Here is a 23,265-nt window from a genome sequence, read left to right on the forward strand (position 1 = left end):
TGTGCCTCCTTTATTAATTATAGTCATAGGTAACTAGCTTATTCTTTACTGAATCCTTATGTTATTGTTTCTAATGCCTTATGATTGTAATAGTTAAATTGTTTTAAGGATTCTCTCAGTCTATTAACTAAAGTGAATGCTTGATTTATTTGTAGCCTTAGATGTATGGTATGTGGTCATTGTTGACTTAAGCCATTTTTATTGCTAGCTTTCTCTGGCTGGCCAATTGGGGGTTTTCATTAATTAGTGTCCACACTTGCTTGCATCCCTGTTTAAGTGTCAGTAGTTTGGCTGGAAAAGCCTTGGCTGGGTACAGCTTTTCAAAGTGCATTGTTTCTAAGTGCATAACTAGCGTTAGACCTGCAATAAACCGAGGAGAAACAGAAGGAGAAAAGATCCATCAAGCAGCAAACCACAACAATCTAAAGACTCAGACTATAACTGGACTCCCTGTACAATCACGGCAAGAACACTTCTATTGCTAATAATAATGCTGGCCTTCTGATTCTCGCATACAATTCAAAGCTTATCGTACTTTTTCCCATTTCAGTTTACATCCATCAACTTTGAAACTCTGTCCTTTATCTCAGCTCTCTTGCCTAGGCTCACATCCTCTGCTTACAATCTGCATTATTTTTCAAATTCTGCACACATTAGAACCCCACTTTTAATCCTCCCTATAACAATCTTGTTAGTCTGCATACATATTGATACACTGTTTTTTTATACATCACTGTTTTTTCACTTGCATTCCAACAAATTTCTTGCACTCATATCTCATTTACATTTCCGAATTTCATTCCTCTTGTCTACTTATAAACACCATGACAAGGTTTTCGTCAACTCCCTCCTGCACTCTACCTAATCCTCTATTCTCCCCTCTGCTTCCTCCTTTATCCTTTCCCCCTTATCTCTTCCACCTCCTCCTCCCCTTCTCCCCCCTCCTCTGTCTGCCTACTCTCACCCATTACTCCACTTTCTTCCTGTTCTACCCCCCTCTGTCCTATTACCCTACCACCAAACCCTCCTCCTACACTCCTCTCCCTGTCACTTCACCCCACTGCCATCCACATCTCCCTCCCTGCCCACCTCCTATAGGTTCCTTTTCTAGCTCAGGTGCCCACACCATCACTAAAATCTATTCATATCGGTCCCCCAAATTAATCTTACCTCCACGTTACAGCAACCATTCACATCTCCCCCACAAATGCTATCTCTCTATCCCGTGCCCTCTGGAATGCCAGGTCAGTCTATAATAAACTGGTCCCCACTCATGACCTTTTCATCTCCAACTCCCTACATCTCCTAGCCATCACTGAAACTTGGATATCACCCTCTGACACCACTTCTCCTGCTGCTCTATCCTCTGGGGGCCTTGCCTTCTCCCACACCCCCAGGCCTGGGGGTCGCCATGGTGGTGGTGTTGGGGTCCTTCTATCCACCAGTTATTCCTACCAGCTAATACCCTCTGAACCATCCCTTACATTCCCCACATTTGAGGTTCATGCTAAACTCCTCTTCCAACCAGTAAACCTCAGAGTAGCTGTCATTTACCATCCCACTGGCTCTCCCTCCAAATTCCTTGACAACTTCACTTCCTGGCTCCCTCACTTTCTCTCCTCAGATCTTCCCTGCATTATCCTAGTTGATTTTAATATTTCTATTGACATTCCCACAGAATCCTCTGCAGCTAAACTCCTTACCCTCACCTCTTCATTTGGTCTCACCCAATGGACCTCATCACCCTCCCATTTGAGTGGGCACTCACTTGACCTGGTCTTTACTCACCATTGTGATATTTCTGATTACTCCAATTGCCCATTCCCCATCTCTGACCATTACCTTCTCTCTTTCAACCTATCCCTCTCTCTTTCCCCTCCTTTAACTCCTAAGTCTACCATTACTAAGCATAATATTGAGGCTATTGACACTATTGCTTTTTCCTCCCTGCTGGACTCTCTTCTCTCCCCTATCATTTCTCTCTTCTGTCCTGAACAAGCTACTTCCCTGTACAATTCCTTCCTTACTTCTGCTCTTGATTCTGTTGCCCCGGCAATAACTACTCACCCTCGCAGATCCACACTACAACCCTGGCATTCCAAATGCACCAAATACCTACAAAAGTGTTCAAGAATTGCAGAGCGTCAGTGGAGAAAGTCATGCTCTAAGGCTGACTTCCTCCATTTCAAATTTGTTCTCTCTTCCTACAGTGCTGCTCTGTCTCTCTCCAAACAATTATATTTCAAGAACCTCATCTCCTCCCAGTCCTCAAACCCCCGGCGTCTCTTTGCCACTTTCAACTCCCTACTCTGCCCTTCCCCTCTTCGCCTTCCCTCCTCGCTCTCTGCCCTTGACTTTGCCACCTACTTTAAATCTAAAATTGACTCCATATGTGAGGACATCATATCCCATCAGACCCCCAGCACTCCTCCCCCTCCTTGCCCTTACCACCCCTCCCCTTCTGTCTCACCCACTCTGACATCCTTCTCCCCTGCTTCTGGAGAGGAAGTCTTGGCCCTCATCCGGTCCTCCCCTCCTTCCACCTCGCCTCTTGACCCTATCCCTTCCCATCTCCTCTCCCACCTGTCTCCTTCTGCCTATTCCCATCTGGCTCACCTCCTTAATCTCTCCCTATCATCTGGCACTGTCCCTTCTGCATTCAAATATGCTCTTGTCTCCCCAATTCTTAAATAAACCTACCCTTGATCCTAACATACTTTCCAACTATCGACCCATCTCTCCTTTTGCTTCCAAACTCCTTGAGCATATTGTCTACAACTGCCATACCACCTTTCTTTCCTCCCACTCCCTCCTTGACTCATTTCAATCTGGCTTCCGATCTCTCCACTCTACTGAAACTGCCCTCACAAAAGTCATCAATGACCTCCTTGCCGCCAAATCCAAGAGCCACTACTCTCTGCTCATTCTCCTTGACCTCTCTGCTGCATTTGACACTTTAGACCACCCTCTCCTCCTGCAGATCCTTTACTCTCTCGATTTACATGGCACTGCCCTCTCCTGGCTTTCCTCTTACCTATCTGATTGTTCCTTCGCTGTGTCCTCTCATGACTCCTCTTCCCCTCCACTTCCACTAACAGTAGGAGTTCCCCAAGGTTCTGTTCTTGGACCTCTCCTTTTCTCCCTATATACATCCTCTTTAGGTGAACTCATTAACTCCTTTGACCTCCAATATCATCTCTATGCAGATGATACTCAAATTTACCTTTCCACAACTGAGCTCTCCCCCTCGCTCCTTACCCATATCTCCAACTGTCTCTCTGCTGTCTCTTCGTGGATGTCCCAGCGCTTTCTTAAACTTAACATGTCTAAGACTGAGCTGATCATCTTCCCACCCTCTTCCAGTACATCACTTCCCACAATTTCATTATCTATTGATGGCACAACTATCTCCTCTAGCCCCATAGTGCACTGTCTTGGAGTTATCTTAGACTCCTCCCTCTCCTTTAAACCACACATTCAGCACCTCTCGCAGTCCTGCCGTTTTCACCTAAAAAATATCTGCAGGATTAGACCCTTCCTCACCAAGGATGCCACTTAAACGCTCATCTACTCACTGGTCATATACTGTAACCTTCTACTAGCTGGCCTCCCAGTCTCTCACCTTTCTCCACTACAATCGGTACTCAATGCTGCTGCTCGGCTCATCTTCCACTCCAGATGTTCTACATCTGCTTCCCCTCTCCTTCAAGCCCTACACTGGCTCCCCTTACCCTTCAGATGCCAATTAAATTTTTTTACATTGGCCTACAAAGCCCTCATCAAATCCTCTCCCGCATACATTTCTGACCTTCTCTCCCTTCACACTCCTGCCCATCCACTTCGCTCAACTAATGCATGCCGCCTCTCTTGCCAACTGATTACTTCCTCCCACTCCCGCATCCGAGATTTTGCCCATGCTGCTCCCTACCTTTGGAATGCTCTCCCACTCCCTATCAGACTCTCCACCTCTCTACAAATGTTCAAACAGGCTCACAAGACCCACTACTTCAACAAGGCCTTTCAGCACTCATCCTAACCCACCTCATGCTCTTTCCTTCCTATCTTCCCCTTCTGTGTCATGCCTGTCTGTCTGCCCCTCCCCTTAGAATATTAGCTCTCACGAGCAGGGACCTCTTCCCTCATATGCTTCTCTTTACATTTTCTACTACTCTCTACTCCCCTTTAGGACACCTAACACGGGACTGCCAACTCCCGGCAGCTTATTGTGAGTGCTTTAATCACTATTTCAGCAACGTTGTGTCCTTGTCCTGCACTGTAATGTACTGTAAGTTACTTGTTTCTTGTTCACCTATTAGTTCTATGTACTATGTAAGGCGCTGCGGAACACTTGTTGCGCCATATAATTAAAGGATAATAATAATAATAATAATAATAATAATAATAATAATAATAATAATAATTTGTGGGTCCCCACCTCCTCAGGGATCCCAAATCTGAGCTGACTGGTAGGGGGAGAATGCTTTGACTGAGGGGTCTAATGAATCATGTCCCCTGGATGCTGCATTACCACCCTGCTAGTGGAGCTAGTAATCAAAGTCATTCAGCCAAAGTGCTTTTAGCGGGACAAAAAAGCACATTTCTGTGTTCATTGCCCAAGCTGTCAGGAACTTTGGACTATTCAGTTGCTTGGCTAGGTACCATCTTTCCTAGTTGCTGTGACCATTTCCCCCATTTATGGGGACTCTGTTTCTCATTTGGGTGACTGTTCTGATAAACCAACAGAAACCAACAAGCTGTGTTTGCACTGGTCGACTTTGGGAGCAAGCTGACATTGGTCTCTAGTTCTGTAGTACCAAATGAAGTGTAGGCAAGATTGTCTATTGTGAAAGTGCTATGCATTCATGGAAGTACAGAGGAATATGAGTGGGTTTGCTTAAAAATTATGCTAAAAAGCCAAACAGTTAAGGAAGTGGCTGCCATAGCCCCAAAACTTATTTACGCCCTTATCCTGGGGTGAGATTTTCCCTATTCCAGGAGGTTATTGCATATTTGTTTTGGCTGGACATGTCGGTAACTGATACACTGGATGATCATCCAACCTTAAAAGGAACTAGGGATTTGCGCCTACCCCCATGTTTTGGTATTGGATCTGTATCTCCATCAAGGTTTTGAATATGAATTTGGTTTTGCCAAACCACCCATGTATGTTTTGGTTTTGGAACTGTATTTTTTCTAATAAATCATAAAACATCTGAAATCACATAAATTGGGCCTATTTTCATTCCTACAGTATTACTAACCCCAATAACATTAATTACCAGTAATTTTCAACTCAGTTTTGAGCACCTCACACAATATTGTCCACCAACATAGGCCAAAGGCTGGCTGGCTAAACTAAGCAACCAACAGAGCAGTGGCACAAACACACGGCAGTTATTTCTGTTTACAAATGTTTGCAAATTAGTAATGTATTAGCAATAACCAATTATACCAACTCACAAGTACTTTCAATAGAAAACAACCCAGCACAGAAATTTACTAAATATTGGACATGGAATATCCCTACTCAAAACAATTAGTCGTAGCAGTAAAAAAAAAATCCTCCTAAACCATGTGTAAGTAGCAACAGCAAACATGAATGCCCCCAACACAAATGCACATGCCCCCAGGTACATGTCTGTTCTCACTGCCCAATCTTTTTTTTCATCCTGGGTGCACAGGGCCAAAAAATGACTGGCGCTGATCAGTCAGCCTTTTTTTTAACAGTTCCCCAAAATCTTCCTGACCGTAAACACAGTGCTCCCTACCTGAGAGTCAGAAAAAGTGTAGCTCAGATACAGTGCTGGTTTCATACAATGGAGGTCAGATACAGTGTGGGTCTAATAAAGTGCATACATGCCTACTCTCCTGGGAATCGCAGGAGGCTCCCGATTGCCAGGGGTGCTAGCAGTGTCCTCATTGCAGGGTGCCTGTGGTTTAGGCAGAGTGGGGGTGCCAGCAGTGTCAGCAGTGTGTGGGTGTTAGCAGTTTCGGCATTGGGGCTGCCATTGGTGTTAGCTGTGGCAGGAGCAATGTTCTCAGATAAGGGCAATGGATGGCATCTTCCTTCCCTCCTGTGCCCATTGAATTCAATGGGCTTAATGCTCATTGGCTGAGAGCCTTAACTGAGGGTTCTCTCAGCCAATCAGCTTTAAACTCATTGAATTAAAATGGCCACTCAAAACAAAGGCTCAAGATCTGAAAGCAGGATCACAAAGTTTTGCCTCTGTTAGGGATCTGGGACAAGCAGAGAGATCCAAGCTGTTTCTTGTATACCCCTGGATACCCGAAATTCGGGTGAGCTTGCTTCTCTGAGAACCGGGCCTGCTCATCTGTTGCATCTCGTTAGATTTGGAAAAAGAGTCAATGGAACATTTATGGATGCTGAATAAATATCCATTACTGCTAGTCATCCAAATTCTAGCCCAAGATGATGTGAGAAGCAGCTTAAGCAAGCATTGGCCTGAAACACTGTCATGGCAACTTTGGTGCCACCAAATGAAACGGGGAACTGGTCCCCAATCCCACGACTTATTTCATTACAAGACTTTGCTTGTGATCAACTTAATGATGCTACACTAGCAAAGGTCAACCTGAGGAAGCAGACACTGGGTCTGTGAAACACGTTGCTGCTATTGGTGCCTTCTTCACATTTTTTACATTATGGTTTGGCACTATTTATGGTTATTTTATAACTTATAATTATTTTTTATTTAAAATTTTTATTGATTTTCTTTTTTGTATGGCCATATATGAAATTATTTTAATGGAAGTTAAATAAAATTATTTTTAAGAGATATATATTTTTTCATTACCGACGGACATCGGGATTTAAAATGAATGTCTAAGGCGCTTATTCAATTGGAATTAGGTGAGCAGTATATTATTTACTATTAATCTGACTTAATGACAACCGATTTGCACTATGGAGGCATGTTTTATTTTCTTCACATTACGACTACTGTCAGGATTTGAGACCCATCCAGATTGATTTATCGTTGCTATTGCAACCACTGTAGGACCACGGTCTTGATTTGTGTCTATTGTACAGATCTCACCTATAAAAGGTGAGTATATGTCTATATACTTTCTTTTTTGGTTTTTATCACAGATTTACACTATGGGCCTGATTCAGACCCACTCGCAAGCTGCTGTCCGCTCGCAAGTGGGTCGATGTTGTGCACTGCGCATGCGCACGATGGCGGGAGCTCCGTCGTGCGCATGCGCCAGACGCGACGAGCGACGGACTTTCCTTCGCTCGTTGTGTCTGATCAAAGGGGGCGTGCTGTCAATGTTGATTGACAGCACGCCCCCTTTGGTGGGCGTGCCGGGGGCGTGCCTCCCTGATGGGTGCGTTCCCAAGTGAACGCCTACCGCCAGAAGCCGGCCCACTGACATCACTAGTGATGTCAGTGGGAGTGATTTTGGCTCTGATAGAGCCAAAATCACTCCGGGCCTTGCGGTTGAAAAACTCAACCGCAGACTCCGGCTCGCAGTGGCGATGGTCGCGATGGTCAAGACCATCGCGGCCATCAAACTGCACGCTCGTATAGGCTGTGGGTGGTGACCCACAGCTATACGAGCGTCCAGGAGGGCGCTCCATAATTATGGAGGGCGGCCCTCATTCAGAGTGTGCGCTCTGCTCAGAGCGTACGGCTCTGAACGAGGGCCTATATTTTTTCCATTCTCTTTTTTTCCCCAAAATAACACTGATCCTTGGGATCACCGGTATACTTCTGTACAAAAAACTATCTTTATCTGGATCTCTGTTGAAAGTTCCGATTATTCCAGGCTGCACCTTCTTTCGGTTCATTTATAAGACCACATAAGGATAGTAGTGTCAATCATCCAAAACTATTTTTATCTGAAACACTGTCCTGGCAACTTTGGTGCCACCAAATGAAATGGGGGGCTGGTCCCCAATCCCATGACTTATTTCATTACAAGACTTTGCTTGGGATCAACTTAATGATGCTACACTAGCAAATGCATTTAAAACCATTGTTGTAGTTAAATCTGTCAGGTTGGTAGAAGGTGTACTGTACCATGTATAGATCAGGAGTTGTTCAAGGAAAAAAATTTGATCAACTGTTGATACCGCAGGTACACATTCCTGTACTTGTGAAAGCAGCACACACACATCTTTATGGTGGTCATGTGGGAGACCCAAGAAAGACTGTTACTAAGGTTTTACTTGCTGGCAATACAAAATACAATAAAAAGGTAAAGCCTGTTCTGCCTATTATGTCAGACAATGTCTCCAAACCCTGATTCAGCTCAGAAGCACCTGGATGCTCTGCTACTGTAATTCATGATTGTGCCACACACTATCCAGAAGCCATTCACACCATAGGGCCGGATTAAATTACAGGTGAAAATCCACGATCAGCATTATGCGGGATGTTTTCACCTCATTCGCCTGTTTTAACGCAATGTTTTCTCCATGCGTGTCATCACTTTTCGCCCTATTCAATTGAAAAACAGGTGAAAACACGGATAGGTGAATGTAGTGAAAAGCGAAAAGGCCACTTTTTCAGGGGAAATCACTCTGTACACTGTAAAAAGCCTAACTGAGCCAGGGAATCAATATAGAAGAGTATTCATAGCCCTAATAAAAGTATTTCCTTAAGTTATTTTGAGTAAAAGGGTTGTTATATGCATATTAGCCAAAGTGTTAAAAACTATACAAAGCAATGTTGTTTTTGAATAATAAGTACCATAGTTAAATTTGGGGTACATGTAAATGGGTACTAGCATATTGTGGTGTCTCTAAAATGTAGATTTTACAAATCTTGTAAATATAACTGCTGCAGTCCTAAATAACACCTGCCTCAACCATACAACCCCCCAAAATACCCCCCCTTTATCCATTTTCTAACACTTTTTTATATTTTGCCCCAAAAATGACAATTTTTTAAAATGTTTTAAGTATTTTTTTGGTATTACTAGTCATTGGAGGGGAGCTGTCCAAAGGGTTCTAAATCGTCCCAACATTTGTACCCTAAAATATGTTTTATGCACTTCATTTAACCTGCCTTATACTGTGGTTAATGGCTACTTCATCTATAAATAATTTCATATATTATAAATAGGACCTATATCTAAGGGGTGTGCTTATTTATATGTGAATGTCCCTGATTTGCTTTTCCAGTACATGGATCTGCAAGTATGGACACACAATTGCAGCAAAAGGCATTTTTATAATGTACATAGGGCCTGATTCAGTACAGATCGCTATTACAATCACAGCTCCAAAATCACATGCTTTTCTGCTGCAAAAATATGCTAATGATTGCAGCCACCATGCCTTACATCCACAATACCCTTGCAGTCCTGTGTATACATCGGCACCACCAAGGAACTTTGGGCCATCATGCACAATTACAGCCGCTCTGACCTGACTCAGAAATTGCTAACCACATTGTATTCAGTAAGTACACAAGCTGCATATGCCGTTGCAGTGGCTAATTTATGCACGCCCATGCAATGATGTTCAAATGGACAGGCATGCCTGCATTTTTAGACCACTCCCCCTTTATCAACCCACAACACTGACATCATGTCTCTCACTCTGTGAAAGCAATTCTGTGGTTGCACACTGCAGTGCATATGAATGCACAGTTTGCACCATCGACCGATCTTAGTACATGGTTGCATTTGCGGTCCATGCTGAATCCAGCCCAAAGTGACTTGCTTATAAGAGTAAATTAGGTTGTAATGAATATTGTTCTCTCACTGTGCCTTATCTATGTCTTCTATATTTCCTCAGACTTCTGCTGTCAGTGCGGAGATGGAGAGAGGATAATACAGTCTATACATTTCTTCTACCATTTAACAATTTATTTACTATTTTATGCCAAATAATTTGGTTGTTCTTCCTGAGTATTTCACTCTGTGAATCGGAGGCACCGAGCCCAGCGCCTGGATGTCTTATTTCTGAACGGTTTCCATATATGTTTCCATATGAATATTCCCAGGAAGGTGATATCATTATAGGCGGCATGTTCACTGTCCATGACTTGGTGCAAAAAGTTGCACATGAAGCTAAGGTGGAGAATCTAATCTGTTCAGAGTGAGTGATGTACTATACAGAATGTATACATTTTATGTAACATCTACAGTAAGTATATAATCTGAGGTCATTACTAGGAAGGTCACCCATCTATCATTCAGGAAATATTTCATCTAAACAATTGCTCTGCCCTGACTCCTTAATTTTTAATAATTGGATAGATGGAAGATTAAAACTTCCAATTTGAAGAAGAAATGTAATTGGAAATAAGGGCCAGATTCATAACCGGTTGCTAAGCTGTGTTTGCTTGCAGTTGTAAGTAAGTCACGTATGCAAATGCCATGATTGCACAATAATATATTACGATGTCCCCTATGTCTTAAGGTGCGATCTCCGGGTGAAGTTAGAGGCCCACTAGCCTGGTCATAAGATGCCCACTTGCACTCATCATCTCCAGGAAGTGTATGAAACCATTGGTACAATCGGCTGACTTGGAACACATACACAGTGCATGAGGTAGACCCAAAGCCTGCCGCAAGCACTGCGAGCATTGCTGTGTAAGACAGCTCAGTGACAAGTATGCTGACAATGTGTCTAAATTATGTTTGCCCATATAATAGTGTTAAAACGCACTGAAACGCCTACATTCGCACATCCACACCCTTGTTTCCATTGTCCTTCCCCTGTCTCCACCCACAAACAGCTGATTCTGTCAATCAAACTTGCAGGCTAGCTGTGTGCTGTGAGTGATTGTGTCTTGATTGCAGTGACTGGTTCGTGCACACGCACTGTGACTTACATGCATGCGCAGTTTGCAACAATCAGACGGCTGTGAGCAAAGCAGCCTAACAAATGGGTCTGAATCGCCCCCTAAATCTCTTTGTCTGTTAATGCATATGCAGCTCTGCATGTCTGAAGAGCTCCCAAGGCTGAGGCAGGTCAAACCTTCTGCAAGGGTAAGATTGCCGCCGATGTGCAGTGATGTTACAGATATTTAGGCAGGTTGTCACACGCAGGTAAGAAGGCAGCAGTGGGTGTCTTTATGCTCAGGTTGATAACACTATCATATTTTCGCTTCTTCATTCCGTATAAAATCGCAGCTGCAATGACATTATCGTCCCTCTCTGGATCAGGCCCTGGGTCTCTGGGGTAGCAGTTTTTAAAAAAAATTGAATGTGTATTATAACTCCCTCTCAGCAAATGTCAGATCCACATTTACAAACCATATTAGGTAACACTTTATCATATACATATAATAAACACATAAATGAAGACTCAACACAATAAGTGGCATTATCATTTATTGTTAGCTTTATTGATATAAAAACAACATGGTGGCAGAAGAAAGAATGGGCAGCTATTCAATTATCACTTGTCTTACATAAAATGACAGCCACAATTTGCAAGGGCCAACTATCCCTCTCTCCACAGCAAGTGAGATGTAATGGACTCATATAAGGACCTGTTCCACAGACTGCTGCCGATAACCACAGTAGGGTGTAATCAGCCTACTCCATGTATTAAAGGGGAGTGCACCTTATATGCAGCAATCCATTCTTCCCCACCAAACAAAGCCAACAAACACAAGACACATAAGGAGAGAGGGAAACTCGAAGAGGCAGAATGAATATGGAAACTTAGGGAAAATTCCACAAACCCCTCCCACCCCTTTTATATTGATAGAGGAAAATTCTGCCTAGCAACTACAGAAAGAAAATATCAACCCTAACAGCTGCACTGAAACTTTGCTAGGGGATTAATAACCATCCATTCACCTAGGTCCTTTCATTGTTGAGGTATAATATATTCAACATTTGTGCAAATATTCCAATGCATGATTACAGCATCTGAAATATTTGAATACAACAGTAGGTGCAGTACAGTATGTCACATTAATTAGTCAGTACATTTTACTTTTACACTTGGCATGAAGGACCCACGAGTGGTAAACAGCAGTAATGTCCATGCTTAATTGGTGTAGTCAGCCATCAGGTCATGGTCCTGGTCCACCTAGTAACTGACCCTCTGATAAAGTAACAATGAAATGGATGGACAGAGAACCTTAGGTAGTGATGCCCACCGGGGATTTTCCATACCCCCCTGTGGGTTACTTCAACCATCTATACACAATCATTTTTGTAGTGATGAGTAAAATTAACAAGAGCTTATTCATGTTATGGTGAAACAAACCACCTCAGTCTTTCAAAAACTGCAATAACTGGAACTTCATATAGACATCTCTATATTGGAACAAACTCTAATTTCTGCAATTCAAAAATATTGCCTGTTATCCATCACACAAAACTGTCCTTTTCTCCCCACATACAATGTGAACATCTCATGCACAGTTTATTTCACTCAGTTCAAAATCTTCTTCACTGACCACAACCATACACCTCCTGGTTTCCCATTTGCCAAACTTCAACCTCTAGTAACTAGACTTATTGCCCTCACAATATGTTCTGTCAGTTCCAGAAAAAGGTCCACCTAGGCCTGGAGCAGGAATGTATTAAGGGCCTTTTGTATTCTCTCAAGGGAGGTGTGACTAGCAAAAAAGAGGGTGTGACTTCTGATGTGGGGGATAACCTGTACTGTGGGGGTGTGGTCTGCATCGGTGGTGAGGTCTGTGTCATGGGTTTTGATAGCTATGGAGTGGTCCAGATATATACAAGACTACTTATTAGTAGAGCTGTGAGCACCATTGGAGCTATCAGGAGAGCACATGATGAGTAGGGGCAGTGTAAGGAGGAGTAGTGTGAGCTTTGAATAGGGGCAGATTAAGGAGGAGTAGTGTGAGCTATAAGTAGGGGCAGTGTAAGGAGGAGTAGTATGAGCTGTGAGTAGGGGCAGTGTAAGGAGGAGTAGTGTGAGCTATGAGTAAGGGCAGTGTAAGGATGAGTAGTGTGAGCTATGAGTGGGGGCAGTGTAAGGAGGAGAAGTGTGAGCTATGAGTAGGGGCAGTGTAAGGAGGAGTAGTGTGAGCTATGAGTAGGGGCAGTGTAAAGTGGAGCAGTGTGAGCTATAAGTAAAGGCAGTGTAAGGAGGAATAGTGTGAGCTATGAGTAGGGGCAGTGTAAGGAGGAGTAGTGTGAGCTATTAGTAGAGGCAGTGTAAGGAGGAGTAGTGTGAGATATGATTAGCTGCAGTGTAAGGAGGAGTAGTGTGAGATATGATTAGCTGCAGTGTAAGGAGGAGTAGTGTGAGATATGATTAGCTGCAGTGTAAGGAGGAGTAGTGTGAGATATAAGTAGAGGCAGTGTAAGGAGGAGTAGTGTGAGCTATGAGTTGGGGCAGTGTAAGGAGGAGTAGTGTGAGCTATGAGTAGGGGCAGTGTAAGGAGGAGTAGTGTGAGCTATGAGTAGGGGCAGTGTAAGGAGGAGTAGTGTGAGCTATGAGTAGGGGTAGTGTAAGGAAGAGTATTGTGAGCTATGAGTATGGGCAGTGTAAGGAGGACTAGTGTGAGTTATGAGTATGGGCAGTGTAAGGAGCAGTAGTTTGAGATATAAGTAGAGGCAGTGTTAGTAGAAGTAGTGTGAGCTATGAGTAGGGGCAGTGGAATGAGTAGTGTGAGCTATGAGTAGGGGCAGTGTAAGGAGGAGTAGTGTGAGCTGTAAGTAGGGGCAGTGTAAGAAGGAGTAGTGTGAGCTTTAAGTAGGGGCAGTGTAAGGAGGAGTAGTGTGAGGGGTAGTTTGAGGAGGGCAGTGTGAAGTAGTAAACAAGCCTATGGAAGCAAACAGGCTTTGCGAATCATGTTGCTGCATACTGGTATTATCGTCTAATCCCTTCTCAATATTATAAATTTTTATTATTATTATTTATTATTATCCTTTATTTTTATGGTGCCACAAGTGTTCCGCAGCGCCTTACAAAGTACATAAACAAATTATTTGACAACTGACTTACAGTACAAAATAGGACAAGAACATGGATAATATACATTGATACATAAGTGACCATAACACCTAGATATTGTCAAAGCTGAATACTTGGCTGAGACAAGTTCAGTTTAAAATTTAATCGCAGCGACGCTATCTTGCGAATGGCCGCAAGACTCCACTTTAGAAATGCGATCGCAAGACACCATTTTGCGAATGGCCGCCTAAGCGCTATTTTAGGTGAACTCACAATATAGTACATGTGGCGATATTTACAATAGCACTATGCGATCGTTTCTTTCATCATTTCTCATACACACAATGATACTCACAAGAGCGCTATTAACTAGTCGCATATTAGCGAATGCATAGGACTTTGTATGTAACCACTGAAAAAGTAGTTTTATGCGCACGCATCTGTCCCAAGTTAACTAGCACCCTTATACCAAACCCTGATCACCCACACATTTCATATTCACTCATAAGGTTCAATAAGCATCAAATGTATGATTCAAGTTGGTTAAGTTAGTTTAAATGCTGAGAAATAAAGGTTTTTGATAACTAAGGTATTATACATGATAAGCAAGTTATGTTTGGTCTTGTTCTGATGCATACGCTTTTTACAGCATCCCGGTGTTATCGGTGGAAAGATCGCATCATGCAAACTCAAGTTACGGATCGCAGAACTTACAAGCAACTAAATGTTTAGCTGTTGAATGTAACTGGAGGTGTTATTAGAAAGATCCCCCTGCTGTTAGAGGCAGGGGGAGTCTATTTGAATCAGCCTGTTAAATGTGCTGTAACATATGCTTCTCCTCTGGGAACCAATGACATCAGTAGGAAGTTTCCCCTTTGTCCTGTTTTAGTCTGGGGGGGATAAATACATGTGCCTGAATACTGGTTTCTTAGTCCATGCTGAATGCTGTATGTACTGAGGGTCTCTAGTCTGAGGTCTATCTCTTGGTCCGGAGGCGCAGTGTACGTATACTGTACTTGGGTCTGTAATATTTCCTTTTGCGCCTAAAGTGTGTGTCTCTCTCTCTTTGTCTCTCTCTCTCTCTGTGTGTCTCTATGTCTCTCTCTCTGTGTGTGTCTCTCTCTCTCTTTGTCTCTCTGTCTCTCTCTCTACCTCTCTCATTGTATTTATTTGTGCTTATTATACACAGATCATAGCGTGTAACTGACTGTACTTTTACTTGAATAATATTTTGTGCTTCGGAACCACATGTTCTGAGGCTGGAGTCTTTATTTATTGTATGACTGCATATGCAAATTAGCATCATCCTTAGAGGTTTATAGGAAGGATTTTAGAAGGTACAGGCAGGGGTATATAGAGGTTCATTTTAAAATCAACAGATGGGGGCTCATCCAGTGAAGTCACTTACCTACTTACACGGCACATACGGCTATCAATTTCTCAGCAAAGGGTGGAGTGGCCACATGCAGGGTTTTCCTGCAACCGCTTTGTGCTGAAAAATCGCTATCCATTTTCTTGTGAGCAAAGGAAGCTGACTAGAATCCAGGGACAAGAGATGAAAAAGTTTGTTTTCCTTTGTTGATAGAACCTAGCGTTTAAAGGGGTGCCGTAATATTGAGTATGCGGCTGAGTCACAGTTTTGCGCACAGAAAAGACGCACTTTTGCAGACGCAGTTAAAAAGTCATTATACGGTTATGCGGTAGTCACATTAATGTGTATGCGGCTGGCCACACAACATTGTATACGTACTTCCAGTTGTGCTGCCACGTGTTTGAACAAAGCCATTGAGATTTACATTTTTTTTTCTATTACCAATATCTGGGTTAAACATGTATTTTTCTGCGCAGGAAAAAAGTGTGTAACAGTGAATATTTGTTGAACAAAGTTAAGGGTATCGTATGATCCTTAAGGGCTAGGTGCAAGGGTTTACCTAGTCGCTCAGTAAGCAGCTTTACCATTCTATACACAGTAGCAGGTGTACATGTTGTCTTTGTTGTATAGAGTTGTGTGAGAGTGCCCGACTTATAAACTCTCATAGGTCAGGAAGTTACCTTACTAAAACTTATCTGGGTGTGGAAGTTGCCTGTTTCAAATCTTATCTAGTTGTGGAAGTGGCCTTACTAAATCTTATCCAGGTGTGTGGGCGCCGCCATCTTAAAACGTCCACAGGTAAGTGAAAGTATCTTGATTGTCTTTCACCAGTTTAAATTTTTATTGAAAAGCGTAGGAGTAGTCTCAGAATGGTAGCCACATAAACAGTAGAGATGTTAGGCAATGATGTGCAGCTAATGAAGGCTCCGATTGAATCGGCCCATCGTATTATGCATACTGAGTACGGTACTTATGCAATAAGGTATTGTGATTTATGGTTTAATATGACAAGGAAGAGTGTTAGACTGTTTCCCAGAATTGGTAGTTTTGATAAAAATGTGTTAGACAATGTCCAGGATCACATCAGTATGGTGCGATCCCGAGAGAAAAAGATTAAGTATTTTGAATGTTTAAAACTATGGCAGCATGAAGGGGATGCTTGGCTTAAAAATGTGCAAACGACGCAAACCAGCGTTGCAAGCGCATTGCCAGAAAAATACATCCGCGATGCTGAGTTGCAAAACGGGCGAGCCACAAATTGGCGCGCATGTGCGGCAAGGTAGCATCATGAAGAGTATTGCAAGCAGTTCACGCTCACCTCCCCCACCTTATGTGGATGGAGGTGCAAGTACAGTTACAAAAAAAAACCATAAAAATGTAACAAGCAACTTGTACACTCTCTTAAGCAACTATAAAGAAAATGTTTATGATGTAGATGATGAGCCTATTGTAATGTCTGCTATTTCCCATGCTGTGCAAATGATAGATGCTGCATCACCACAATCATGGGTGGTGCCGCCATCTCCATCGGCAACAGCAAGGGAAGTGTTAACACACTCTGCACCCATAGAGGAAGTTGTTAATACCATACGTATCAGCAGCAGATTAAACCCCCAGCCAGGTAACCAGGTCAGAGGTAGCAACGCTGCCGGTCTGCATCCCATTCGGACAATAACTGTTCCGAATGGTGTAGTGCCCACGAGGGAAGTAGTAATGCATTGTCCATGGACAAGAGCAGAACTAAATTCTATCATAAATGATTTCCCCAATCCGAAAAAGGAACTAGCCAAATGTCAAAGATTTTTGAGAAATTTGGGTAGTTCTTATGAGCCCACTAATAAAGATTGGCGTGTGGTGTTAAGGGCCTGTCTACCATGCAATACCGACATGACAAAATTTGTCACAGACTGTGTATTGGATGGCGACGTTCCCTTAACAGACCAAGTAAACCAAGGTAACATTTCCCGCATTGTGACTCAATTGGGTATATATTTTCCAGTAGTAGTTAACTGGAACAAAATCTTCACAATCGAAGCAAAAGGAGAGTGAAACTGCAGAAGACTATTGCGACTGGGCTCTGCAGGCTATCACCCAGTACACTGGGATAGAAGATATTAAAGATAGCACTCACCACAGGGGAATGATAGTCACGGTACTCATGGACGGTCTGAAAGACGATTTAAAGATTCGGGTTCAGACCTCACAACCTGGCTGGAGGGGACTCACAATAGATAACCTCATAGAGTCTGCCATAGAACATGATAAAAATATCACAAAGAAGAGAGAGACCCAGAGCGAAAAACTAATGGCTGTCAGTATCCAAGCTCTGGAAGGAATGACAATAACATCACAGCCAACCATCACACCTGCACCCACACACACACATGCACCAGAACAATGACACATCCTCACCAATCCCACACCACTGCAAACACATCCTTACCCCACATATCATACACAACCACAGGTCCCATACTCATATCCCCCACAATATCCTTACCCTCCCTATCCTTACCCATACCCACCACCTTTCCCTCTTGCTCAAATCCCACAACAATCTTTTCATCCACCCCGTTCAAAATTATATTTTAACTGTCACCAAGTGGGACATGTAAATAAGAACTGCAAAATGAAGAACACCACACAGGAACATGAGTTTCCCATGGGTTCATAGGTAACCCCAGTATCTTCTCCCAGGCCTTATATGACTGTTTATAATCTTTTCAACCTATCAATGGATCTGTTCTAATGTAAAATATGGATGATTTATTGTTGTATTTTAGGTCATGTTTAAATGATATTAAACGGTTGTGCTTTATCCCCCACTCATAGGACACAAGGTTGCTGAGGATAAACGGCAGCCATGCCAGGCTGAGGTCGACTACTCGGAATACTATCCAAAACAGTGGCACAGGCATTATTTAGAACAGTAACTATTAATAACAAGATTTAATTGCAGGAACCTGTATGCAGATACTATATCCCTAGAATTATTAAAAATGATAGGGGGACTTATTTTACAGGTGACGTTTCCAAGAACATGTGTAAGATGATGGGTAACAACACTGATATTATCCCAGACTGTCTTTTCCTTTAGTTGCCCCCCTTCGAGATACTGTCCAAACAGGCAGCCTCATGTGAAAATATGATAATGAGGTTACTGTGCAGGGTCTCACGAAGATGAATGAGAATAACCAAAATTGAAAGTGTTATTAACTAACATGTCTAATGCAAACTGTCATGATGTCAAAATCTGGAAGAATTTGTTATGATCCAAATTTTTTTAGCTCAGGTCGTTTGACTGATCGGTGGAAAGGTCCATATCTGACGATACAGCATCCTCAAAGGGTGGCCGGGAAAGATACATGGGTCCATTCCACTCACTATAGAGAGGTTAACCAACCGGTGGAGATACAAGGCAGAGACAAGGCCGATAACGTGGACCTGTCAATTGCAAGCTTGTTCCGGAAGAATTAAAAAGGTGACGGTGAGATATCTGAGCTAAAGAAATGTGTAGATCAGTGCTTCCAGCAATGGAGTGGTCTGCTGTGGTCATCCTAGTTCTTTTTCTTTCCAGAGTTTTTGTCATGATGATCTGTTTGGGGATACTCAGTGTCTGTGATGGGGGACTGGTAAAGGAGATGTGAGCTGAAGGCGGAGTTGATGGAGTGGAGTCAGGATGAGTGCAATGCCAATCAGGGGAGTTTCTGACCAATTTTAGTATTGTAATTGTTATGTTATTTGAAAAAAAAATACTATTTATGACCCTCACACATGTTGAAATGTTGGGAATACATAAAAACACACCGTCACCATATCTTCACACACATTATGAACACAGAAACAAGAGAAATATGATACCTGGTGATATGCATAAAGCTGCTCAGTTAATCAGTGAGACAACTGGCTTCCAAGTTTTAGTCGCCCTGGATCCCACCAGGATTTCTAGGGGTACATTCAAATTTAGATATATCCAGGAACTTGCTAAATTAATAGATAATATCACCGAGATGTACGATGACACATTCAGGTTCACAGGGAGAGACTTGCAAGCATACAAGAAAGAACTAGTTCAACACAGGCTAGTGTTGAATTATTTAACTGCTGTTACTGGTGGGTATTGCGTAATGTTAGCCACCCAATTTGGAGTAAAATGTTGCACTTATGTCACCAATGATACCAGCGACCCTAAGGAGGTGATAGACCAGAAGATGGATGAGATTCTGCAGCTAAAGTGTGAATTTCGTAAGAACCATAACGCATCAGTGGCTGAAGCAGGGGAAAAGATAGAAGGATGGGTTTCATGGCTGAACCCAGTGAAATGGTTCTTGGGTCTAGGGGAATGGGTCCAGGAAGTGATCGCCAGCATAGGCAAATTCTTGATCCTTATACTGATTGTCATCATAGTAATTGGCATATGCGTCCGGTGTGTTCCTATTGTCTTGAAGTGTGGAAAATGCAAAAAGAGAGTGAAACGAAGGAATGAAACTATGATGGTGGTCAGAAATGATAATATGTATACCGAGGTAGATACAGAACTGCATTGCAACCCTGAGCTAGGAAGTACCATCATTTAAATGTATAATATTTAGACATGCATAGAAGATATTATTGAAATGTTATTTATAGAACACCTCAGACAATGTAAAGTCTCTAATTCCCCTTCAAGACTGCGTTATAAGACTGGTGCATTCCCACACCTGTCACATGATCTCCCAAGATCCGCGGTGTGCGTATAATAGTAGTTTTATGTCCCCACCCAGAAACTCATTATTTATGGATTAAGACCCACCTTGTGCCATCCCAGAATAACACTAAATAATATGTAAATGTAAGCCTAAAATAAATTTAAATAGCAAATTGTGATAGCATGTTGTTTGCTATCAAAGGGTGGGCTGTCGAAGCTGAATAATTGGCTAAGACAAGTTCAGTTTAAAATTTAATCGCAGCGACGCCATCTTGCGAATGGCCGCAAGACTACACTTTAGAAATGCGATCGCAAGATGCCATTTTGCGAATGGCAGCCTAAGCGCCATTTTAGGTGAACTCACAATATAGTACATGTGGCGATATTTATAATAGCACTATGCGATCGCTTCTTTCATCATTTCTCATACACACAATGATACTCACAAGAGCTCTGTTAACTAGTCGCGTATTAGCGAATGCATAGGACTTTGTATGTAACCGCTGAAAAAGTAGTTTTATGCGCACGCATCTGTCCCAAGTTAACTAGCGTCCTTATACCAAACCCTGATCACCCACACATTTCATATTCACTCATAAAGTTCAATAAGCATCAAATGTATGATTCAAGTTGGTTAAGTTAGTTTGAATGCTGAGAAATAAAGGTTTTTGATAACTAAGGTATTATACATGATAAGCAAGTTATGTTTGGTCTTGTTCTGATGCATACGCTTTTTACAGCATCCCAGTGTTATCGGTGGAAAGATCGCATCATGCAAACTCAAGTTACGGATCGCAGAACTTACAAGCAACTAAATGTTTAGCTGTTGAAATGTTACAGGAGGTGTTATTAGAAAGACCCCCTTGCTGTTAGAGGCAGGGGGAGTCTATTTGAATCAGCCTGTTAAATGTGCTGTAACACATGCTTCTCCTCTGGGAACCAATGACATCAGTAGGAAATTTCCCCTTTGTACTGTTTTAGTCTGGGGGGGATAAGTACATGTGCCTGAATACTGGTTTCTTAGTCCATGCTGAATGCTGTATGTACTGAGGGTCTCTAGTCTGAGGTATTTCTCTGGGTCCGGAGGCGCAGCGTACGTATACTGTACTTGGGTCTGTAATATTTCCTTTTGCGCTTCTCTCTCTCTCTCTGTGTCTCTCTGTCTCTGTCTCTCTGTCCCTCTCTTTGTCTCTCTCTCTCTTTGTGTGTCTCTATGTCTCTCTCTCTGTCTCTCTGTCTCTCTCTCTGCCTCTCTCATTGTATTTATTTGCGCTTATTATACACAGATCATAGCATGTAACTGACTGTACTTTTACTTGAATAATACTTTGTGCTTTGGAACCACATGTTCTGAGTCTGGAGTCTCTATTTATTGTATGACTGCGTACGCAATTTAGCTTCATCCTTAGAGGTTTATAGGAAGAAGGTACAGGCAGGGGTATATAGAGGTTCTTTTTAAAATCAACAATATGCAACAGAGCGTAAGCAACCAAGTGTTAGGTGCCTGGAGGGGGGTAAGAAGTAGGCGAAAGTAAAGTAAGGATAAGCACAAGAGGGTAGAGGCCCTGCTCATTAGAGCTTACATTCTAAAGGGTAGGGTCAGACAAACAGGTGTGACACAGATGGGTTAAATGGAGGAAGGAGCATGTTGCAGCAAGTTAGGATGGGAGCTGGAAGGCTTTGGTGAAGTAGTGGATTCAGTGGATATTTTTAGCAATATCATTATTTATGCAGTGAACTGATCATTGGTCAACTGCGTACACAACTTAGTTGCACTGCACAAACATAAAAGCCCATTATCATAGTTATTTGCATTGAGGTTTCATTCAAAAAATGATTCACAGAAATAGACCATTCGTGGGAGGTAGCAGGGAGTGGCAGTAACAACGCAGGCATGTGGCAGACATTTTCAATGAGTCTTTATATGAACATCTGTGATACCATACACTCAAAGCATTGTGCCAGCATCACAGTTCCCCCATCAATTCTGCGTAAGAGTTACTCAGATGGGCGATTACCGAAGCATCTGTGATTGTGCTGAATATTCCTACGTGGTCGCTGAGTTCAGCAAAGTCACCAGTGAGCATCTCAATACAAAATCTAAGTGGGAGCAACATTTACATATTATCACACATATGCTGTGTACACATTCACTGCTGCACCTGCATTACCATAGACATTTGTATTCAGCCCTTTATCTCCTACTATAGTGTTAGGAGTAAGAAGTTACAGGACTACAGAGGGAGCAACCACTGTATGACAATAGTTTGATTTTTTTCAAATGCTTGTTTACCACCAATCAAGGGTGAGTAGATATATTTACATTTACAAGTTATGGGAATCTAATTAAGGTACAAACTACTACACCTCTGTACCCCACATGTTACCGGATACCCATTTGGAAACATTCCTAATCATTCAGTAGAAAGAGAGAGTGCAGAACCCCATCTCCAGATGTGTCCTCATACACTTTGCTCTCTTGCTCATTAAACATCCCTTCTAGTTGCAACATGCCGTGATTGTGACAAAATAGCGTCAAGTATCTTTTTGTGAAACTTTTTCCCTTCAAATGCATCTAATTCACAAAGCGATATTTATTGTGCACACAAGCAGCTTCTGCTGAATCAAATGATACATGGCATGCCTACTGTATTTTCTGTAAGTAACTGTGGGCAGGGGCGGATTGGGCCACCAGGACTGAGGGAAGGTTTCCGTGGGGCCACTCCCCTCTACCCACTTGCTGGGCTGCTTTAATCAGACTGAGCAGCTGGCGGCAGTAATGGCCGCTACCACGATTGGAGCTCAGCTCCGAACAGGCAGCGGTAATGAATGAGCTGCTGCGCATGCGCAGAAGATCATTCAGCTGTGAAATGGCTGTGGGAGGGCTGCTGTGCATGCCTACCACAGCAGCACCCCACAGCTATCTGCCCCCGAGGCTGTTACAATTCAAGCCCTGGGGGGCCGCACGCTGCATGAACATGCAGGGCTGGCCCTGGGCATGTGACCTCTGAAACTGGCCAGCATCAGCATGCCTTAACATTGCTCCTGGGGACTGGAGAGGCTGTGCAGTGGGGTGGGGGCGGGACTGCTGCCTGATGAGCACAGACTCCTCAGATCACTGTCTGAGAGTTCCGAGGAGTCATCAGACAGCAGCCCCGCCCCAACCCCAGTGCACTGCTTTGCTCACTGCTGCTCATCCTCTCATCGACTCCCGCCCACTCACCCAGCAGCAGCTGCCTGGCCCTGTACTGCACTGCAGTGAAGAAGAGTGACACAGGCAGCAGCACCACAGTCATCAGACTCAGAGGAGCCAGGTAAACTTGGAAAAGGTGATCCTGAGGT

The sequence above is a fragment of the Taudactylus pleione genome, unplaced genomic scaffold, assembly GCF_031769625.1.
Source record: "Taudactylus pleione unplaced genomic scaffold, aTauple2 ptg000592l, whole genome shotgun sequence".
Taxonomy (NCBI): Eukaryota; Metazoa; Chordata; class Amphibia; order Anura; family Myobatrachidae; genus Taudactylus; species Taudactylus pleione.